Source organism: Balaenoptera musculus, chromosome 2 (genome assembly GCF_009873245.2).
Source record: "Balaenoptera musculus isolate JJ_BM4_2016_0621 chromosome 2, mBalMus1.pri.v3, whole genome shotgun sequence".
In the NCBI taxonomy this organism is placed as follows: domain Eukaryota; kingdom Metazoa; phylum Chordata; class Mammalia; order Artiodactyla; family Balaenopteridae; genus Balaenoptera; species Balaenoptera musculus.
In genome coordinates this window covers 164,352,464-164,361,113 of record NC_045786.1, presented here as the reverse complement: position 1 = coordinate 164,361,113, position 8,650 = coordinate 164,352,464, and the positions used below count along the sequence as shown (strand labels likewise).

The 8,650-nt window shown below is 39.0% G+C and overlaps 1 long non-coding RNA gene across 1 annotated transcript; it reads left to right on the top strand.

Annotated features, from left to right (window-relative positions):
* The first annotated feature begins 601 nt into the window (after nt 1-601).
* LOC118888529 lies at nt 602-8,327 on the top strand. The gene is made up of 3 exons (XR_005018321.1): nt 602-682; nt 5,566-5,570; nt 8,306-8,327. It is a non-coding gene; the product is annotated as an uncharacterized LOC118888529 (long non-coding RNA).
* The last annotated feature ends 323 nt before the right edge of the window (nt 8,328-8,650 follow it).

Below are 8,650 nucleotides of genomic sequence, written 5' to 3'. Positions count from 1 at the left end.
TTCCTCACTTGTACCTGTTCAATCACTTCTCAACTGGGTTATTAAGTAAGGAAGCAAAAAAGGAAGGCAGGAAGCCCATATGAATATTTCACATAAATATAAAACAAAATTAAGTTTAAAAATAAATCCCCCATATCAAAAGAAAAGAATGAAATACATCGGTACATTGAGTTGTGGCGTAACCACACAAACAGAAACTATTTCAATTCACTTTAACACAAAGTAATTTGACTGCACATTCCCACAGACATATATACTAAGAACAAAAAGAGCTACAAGAGGGAATTCCCTGGTGGTCCAGTGGTTAGGACTCTGCGCTCTCACTGCTGAGGGCCTGGGTTCAATCCCTGGCCGGGGAACTAAGATCCGACAAGCCACGTGGCCAAAGGAGAACAAAAAGCTACAAGAAAACTTAAATGGGTTTCAACAATAACCCAGAAATTCCACTCCTTAGTATATATATGAGTAATAAAAACAGATGTCTACACAAAAACTTGTACATGAATGTTCATAGCAGCATTACACATAACGACACAAGTGGAAACAACCAAAATGTCCATCAACTGTTGAATGGATTTTAAAATGTGGCGTATCCATACAACTGAATATTATTCAGCCATAATAATGAATGCAGTGCTAATACATGCTACCGTGGATGAACCTTGAAAATATTATGCTAAGTGTTTAAAGAATCCAGACACAAATGAACACATATTGCATGATTCCATTATATGATGTGTACAGAACAGGCAACTTTATAGAGACAGTAAGTAGATTAGTGGTTGCAGGGGGGCAGGCAGAGGAGAATGGGAAGTGACCACTAATGGGTATGGGAATTCTTTCTGGGATGATGAAAATATTCTGGAATTAGATAGTTGTGTTAGTTGTACAACTTTGTGAATATGATAAAAACCATGGAATTGAACTTTATGGTGTGTGAATTATATCCAATAAAACTGTTATTTAAGAAAAGAGGGAGGAACCAGGCATGAGGTGCTTCCTGACTGAAGTACACACCGTCACCTACATAGCATTCTTGTCAAAAATTAGAATCTGAATCTTATCAAGTCTTCAGAAAGGAACATGTTAAAAACACCACGGAGATATAAAAGCTAAATCCCCAATGAGGGAAACTCTACTGGACAAATAACCTGATTTCCTCAACAAATACATTGCAAGGTAGAAAAACAAACAAAAACTATAACAAAAAACAGAGAAAGAGAGTGAGAGAGAAAGGCGGGGTGGGGGGTGGGGCAAGAGGAACCTATAGATTCCAATGTATGGATGTTACTTGGATATTGATTCCAACAAATGAAAACGAAAAAGCAAAAAATAATATGAAACAATTGGGGATATTTGAACAATGACTGGATTTTGACAATATTAAGGAATTATAGTTATTTATTTAGTGTGACAATAATATTGAGATTATGCTTTTAAAAATAGTTCTTGGTGTTGATGAAATAGTTCTGTATCTTGAATTCTTGATTGTGGTGGTGGTTACATGAATCTATACATGTGATAAAACTGCATAAAACTATAAACACACACATACAAATGAGTGTATGTAAAACCTGATGTAATTTGAACGAGGTCTGCCAACATACGATGGTGAAGCAGGCATAGGGTAATCGGTATAGATACTCATATTCAAAAATGGGGGACTAGGAAGCACACAAGAATCACTAGTCCATAGCAGTGGATTCTGAAATCCAGGAGGCACATGTTGTTCGTTCCCTGATTAGGGCTCAAGGCTTGTGAAGATTCACTATGGCTCTTGATTCCACCTTCTACATCATCTTTCCTTTTCCATGAAAGGTAGCCTGTCTTTACAACGAGGTAGTTTTCTTAGACTGTGTTCTGCCTACAGAATCTGGGGGGTCCAAAGATTTCCTAATTTCAGTCCAAACTGGTAGTGTTTCTCCTAATATAATTCTCTTTAAAATTTTGTAGATCTCTTATGAATCTTACTGGAGTTTACGTTATTAGGCATATCAACACCCACGAATCTCTAAGATAATCTCTTCTCTACTTGGGCTTTGCCTGAGACTGCCTAGGAACAATGTTCTTAAAATTCTTAGAAGTCCTATTGTTTGAACCATTATTTGAGGCACTGCCTTAGATCTTTCTAACATGTTAATAAAGGATTTTATAGTCCACCCTTGGCTTCATCTTTTTTTAAAAAATTTATTTATTTTATTTATTTATTCTTGGCTGTGTTGGGTCTTCGTTGCTGCATGTGGACTTTCTCTAGTTGTGGCGAGCAGGGGGCTACTCTTTGTTGTGGTGCGTGGACTTCTCACTGTGGTGGCTTCTCCTGTTGCAGAGCACTGGCTCTAGGCACATGGGCTTCAGTAGTTGTGGTACGTGGGCTCAGTAGTTGTGGCTCGTGGGCTCTAGAGTGCAGGCTCAGTAGTTGTGGCACACGGGCTTAGTTGCTTTGCAGCATGTGGATCTTCCCAGACCAGGGCTCGAATCCATGTCTCCTGCATTGGCAGGTGGATTCTTAACCACTGTGCCACCAGAGAAGCCCTTGGCTTCATCTTTAAACCATGTTTTTATAACTTGTGTTCTGATTTTTTTCCCAGAAGTCATTTCTTAATTTTAGCATTGTTTGCTATCTATAGATTCTGGGAATTTTCAAATCTGGCAAGTCCTGAAAAATTTATGTTTTAGAGTTATTTCTTTAACATACGTCTTTCTTCTTGCATTTTACTATAGGCAACAATAGGAAGTCAGGTGAATATTCAACCCTCTGCTTAAAAATTTTCTTAGATCACTCACTTAATTAGATAGATTGTCTACTTTCCATGTTACTATGGATTACAATGTGGCTAAAATTTCTGCCATTAAATACCAAGATTCCTTTGCTTCCAGTTTTTGATATTTTCTTCATTTTCCTTTAACCTTTCATGGTCAGCCCCCCTGGGGGCCATTAAGCTACTTCTAACTGCCTCTTTGAGGCCCTTTAGGCTTTCATTAACACTCCTCAAGGTACATCCAGTTTCCACCCTTTGCCTGATCTCAAAGCCAATCCCACATTTTTAGGTTTTTGTTAAGGCAGCACCTACTTCCAGGTATCAGTCTCTGTGTTAGTTATCTACTGCTGCATAACAAGTTATCCCAAAACTTAGTAGCTTAAACAATATGGTGTTATATATTATCTCCCACAGTCTTGTGGGCAGGGATTTGGGAGCAGGTTGGCTGGGCAGTTCTGGATCAGATTGTCTTATTAGGGTCTTCCATGAGCTGCAGTCATCTGGAATCTTGACTGGCGCTGAAGGATCTGCTTCTCACCTGATTGGCAAGTCAGTGCTGTCTGTTGATGGGTGGCCTCTGTTTCTCTTCACATGGGCCTCTCTATAAGGATGCTTTAATGTCCTCATGGAATGGCAGCTTGCTTCCCCCACCAGGGCTGGGACCATAGTGAGGGAAGTGAGTCACTTAGAGGGCAAAATTGGAGGAGGCACGCACTCTCAGGGTTGTACAAGTGTAGGGTCGGCACCTGAGAGTAAATGCCTCCCTATATTTTGCATCCTAGGTGCCTTGCTTATGTCATCCTAGACCAAGGGTCCCCAATCCCCGGGCCACGGACTGGTACCGGTCGGCGTCCTGTTAGGAACCGGGCCGCACAGCAGGAGGTGAGCGGTGGGGAGAGCGAGTGAAGCTTCATCTGCCGCTCCCCATCGCTGGCATTACCGCCTGAACCATCCCCTGGCCCTTTCCTTTGAAAAATTTTCTTCCACGAAACCAGTACCTGGTGTCAAAAAGGTTGGGGACCTCTGTCCTAGACCCAGCCTTGTCCCCCACAGTGAGCAATTCAAGAGGCCAATGAGGAAACTGAAATACCTTATGACTCAGACTCAGAGATCAGAAACCAGCACTTTCACCGTATTTTACAGGCTACCCAGACCATCCAGGATTCAGTGTAGGAGAGGAATAAACAAGGGCGTGAGTAACCAGAGGTAAGGATCACTGGGGGTCATCTTGGGGGCTGACTACAACAGATAAGATATAATGTCTGGGATTTACTATAAAATAATGTGGATTTTGGGAATTTGGTGGGATTCAATACAAATCAAGCAAGACTGACCATCGGTTGATCAACAACTGATAGGTAGGTACACGGAGGTCTATTATGCTGTGCTGTTTACTCTAGTAAACGTTTGAGATTTTCCATAATAAAAAATTAAAACAAGAAAAGACAACGTGATATGAGGTAGGAATTCTGCTCAGCCAGCATGAGCAGAGTTTGAGCTCTTCACTGTTTTCACTGTGTCTCATGGAATGTTTGATACATACTTGCCTAGTTGATCAGAATTGCCTGTTTTTATTTTAAAAATATGAGTGAGAAAAAGAAGTTGCTGAAGGATGTTTATATGGTATAATAACATCTATTTAAAACTTTTAAATCTGTGAAATGATACTACGTAATTTTTAAAAATATTTATTTATTTAGGCTGTGCCAGGTCTTAGTTGTGGCACGCGGGATCTTCTTTGCAGCATGCGGACTTCTCAGTTGTGGGATGGGCATGTGGGATCTAGTTCCCTGACCAGAGATCGAACCCGGGTCCCCTGCATTGGGAGCGTGGAGACTTTTACCCACTGGACCACCAGGGAAGTCCCAATACTATGTAATTTTTAAAAAGACTTTTCTCTTTTTTTAGAGCAGTTTTAGGTTTACAACAACATTGAGAGGAAGGCACAGAGATTTCCCGTGTACCCCTTGCTCTCACACATGTATAGCCTCCCCCATTATCAATATCACTCACCAGAACAGTACACTTTTTATCAAGGATGAACCTACACTGACACATCATAATCACCAAAAGCCCATAATTTACAATAAGGTTCACTTTTTGTGTTGTATATTCTATGGGTTCAGACAAAAGTATAATGACATATAGCCATCATATTACAATATCATAGAGTATTTTCACTGCCCTAAAAATCCTCTATGCTCTGCCTTTTCATCTCTCCCTTCCCCGTCCCTAGCAACCACTGATCTTTGTATTGTCTCCATACCTTTGTCTTTTCCAGAATATCATATAGTTGGAATCCTATAGTATGTGGCCTTTTCAGTTTGGCCTCTTTCTTAATAATATGCATTTAAGTTTCCTCCATTCCTTTAATTGTACTATATACTCTTTTTTTCTTTTTTTAAAATTAATTTTAATTGGAGTATGGTTGCTTTACAATGTTGTGTTAGCCTCCACTACACAACAAGATGAATCGGCCATACATATACAGATATCCCCTACTATATACTTTTTATGGATGTATATACATGCCTAGTAAGATTATAAAAATATATAGGAATAATAAACATTAAGTTATGACAGTAGTTACTTCTGGGCTGAGGAAGCAGGGACAGAGGGGCCTTCAGACATAAGTTTTTTCAGGGTCAGAACAAAATGACATGATGTTATCACTTGATAAGGCTGGAATGTGGGTATATGGACATTTGTTATTCTATAGGCTTGTCTTACATTTGAAATATTTCAAAGTAACAAAGGAAATTATTTTTTAAAAAGCCAGGATAGCCACTGCTGTTCACCATTGTAGTAAAAGTCCCAGTCAATGTAATGAAATAAGAAAAAGAAATAAAACATTAAAAAATTTGGCAAAGATCCAAATACTGCCCTAGTGCTTGAAATAAAGAGATTTTTTTTTTTTTTTTTTGTATAAAGAGATCTTTTAGAGGACTTGGGTAAATAATTTTTTGGGAGGGGATAACAAAAGAGCATTTGTTCAGGGGTAGGAATAGTATGAAGACGTCAGATGTTCTTCTCTGAATGATATAAAGGAAGGTAAGAAGTCCTGGGAGTTTATTAGCATAAAGCATCCCTAAGAAGATGAGTGTTGAATCTATTCATACACTCTGCATAACTTTTCATAGATTCAGGGTCTGTTCACTCATTTATGAAAGCATAAAGTTGTTTGGGAGTCCTTTATTGAGTACAAAGCTTTGTTAGCCATTTACTGCTTCCCGTTTTGATTTTTTTATTTCCTCAGTCAGCCATCTCACTTTTAACCAAGTGCTTTGTTCTAGAAAAAGAAGAAAAAAGAGGAACTTAGGTCTACTTTTGTTCAACTTTGGTTAACTATTTTTACTTTTGGAATCATGTTAATTACTATCTGTGTGTTCTGCTAAACGTCACAAGGCAGGCTCACTATGCAATTCATCCCTAGTTTGGGGAAGTCATGGGTTCTGGCATATCAGCCAAAGATAACAGTGGATTTTGCCAATATCTTTTCATGCTCATTGAGGCTGTAGAAAGAAGATGCAAAAGAAATAATACTGATAGCATTTCTTTGATTTACTGAACACTAAAATTGAAAAAAGTTTTATTTGGGAAAGGAAGGATAAGAAAATGAGACAACATGATACCAGGAACTTGATTCAACAAGTGGTTTTCAGGGCATGACCAGAGATCAGCCCAGATTCAGCCCAAAATCTTAGACTCTTTAATGTGTAGCAACACTTAGAGAGGCATCTGGGCTGGAAACCGGAAGAGCCATGTTCAAGTCCTGCTTTGCAGCTAACTTGTTGTATGATCTTAGCTGTCATGTTTCCTTCAGCGTCTCCGTTTCTTTATTTGCAAAATCAGGGTCCTGGGCTATATCATCTCCAAAGTTATTCTACATCCAAAAGTCAGAAAGGGACTTCATTTACTCTAGAAAGAATGTCACCTGAAGTAGGAACCACAATGTTGTTCTGGTCAACTCTCGCACATTCATTTGGTATTCAGCCAACATTTGCAAAGTGCTCACCATGTTTTGAGGGACTGGATGAAAACACGTAACAGCTAGTTGTCCCTGGACCAAGCAGTGATTTCTGAGCAAGATGTGGTAGAGGGAACCAGATCTGCCAAGAACATTTTGGCAGAACATCACTGTCTTCTTCAGCTAGGAGGCTGGGCCAAGCCTTCTTCTCAAAAATAATTCTCCAGGGATGGGACTTCAAACTTTTATTTTCGCTCTAGGGGAAACCTGGTCTAAAGAACTTTGAGGTTTTAATAGAGTTGATGGGAGGAAGAAAGTATGTTTTGAAAGGTTTAAGGAAATTTTTGGTTTCACCTCTGTTCCTTTGTTCTGGGAAGACAATGTGAATAATGATAACAGTAAATGATTCTGTATATGCCATATGCCAGGTATTGTACTAAGTCCTATTCATTCAATCCTCATAACAGACTGCAAGAAGGGTATTATTATTAACTCCATTTTACAGATGGGGAAACGTAGGAACAGAAAAGTTAAGAAAACTTACTCAAGATCACATACAGTAAGTCGTAGAGTTGGAATCTGAACCCATACATCTGGCAAATTGTGCTCTTAATTCCAACCACTGATGTCTCCCTAAATGGTTCTGTTAGTGATGTAAAAGTAGAGCTAGGATTAGCTTATGACCCAGTGTATTAGTTTCCCATGGCTGCTGTAACAAATTACCACTAACTTTGTAGCTTAAAACCACATAAATGTATTCCCTTACAGTCCTGGTGGTCAGAAGTCCAAAACGGGTCTCACTAGTCTAAAATCAAGGTGTTGGCAGGGCTACATTCCTTCTGGGGGCTCTCGGGGGGAATCTGCTTCCTTGATTTTTCAGAGGCTGCCTGCATTTCTTGGGTTATGGACTCCTCCATCTTCAAAGTTAGCAATGGCCAGTTGAGTCTTTCTTATGCTACACCACTCTGACACTCTCTTTTGCCTCCCTGTTTTCTCTATAATTACCCTTGTGATTATATTGGGCCCGCTTTGATAATCCAAGATAATTTCCCCATCTCAAGATCCTTAATCACCTCTGCAGTCTCTTCTGCCACGTAAGGAAACATGTTCACAGGTTCCAGGGATTAGGACATAGACATCTTTGGGGGCCCAGTAATTCCGCTTGTAGGTATTGGGTCAGCCAAAAAGTTTGTTCTGTTTTAAGTAAAAATAAAAGACCCTTTCCTCATTTTCACGAAGAACTTTATTAACCGAACGAACTTTTTGGCCAACCCAATATATACCCAAGAGGATTGAAAACATATCCACACAAAAACTCATATACGAATGTTCATAGCAGAATTATTTACAATAGCTAACAAGTGAAAACAACCCAAATGTCCATCAACTGATAAATGGATAAACAAAATGTGGTATACATCCTCACAATGAAATATTACTGAGCCAAAACAAAACAAAACAAAACAATGGAGTACTCATACATACACACATGGATGGACTTTTATAATATTATGCTAAATGAAAGAAGCCAGACACAAAAGGCCACATAATGCATGATTCCACTGTATGAAATATTCAGAAAAGGCAAATCTATAGAGACAGAAAGTAGATTTGTGGTAACGGGGACCTGGTGGTGGGAACAGAGAGTGACTGCAGATGGGCATAAGAGGTCTTTTGGGAATGATGGAAATGTTCTAAAATTAGATTGTGGGAATGGTTGCCCAACTCTATACATTTACTGTAAATTATTGAATTGCATACTTAAAATGAATGAATTGTATGACACGTAGATATCTCAATAAAGCTGTTTCTTAAAATGAGAAGGACAGAATGAGTATAGAGTGCACATGTTGAAGTTGCCAACCCCTTTTCTTAACAAGGACTGTCTTTTATTCTGAGATTATTTCCTTCCCATGTTTTTTAA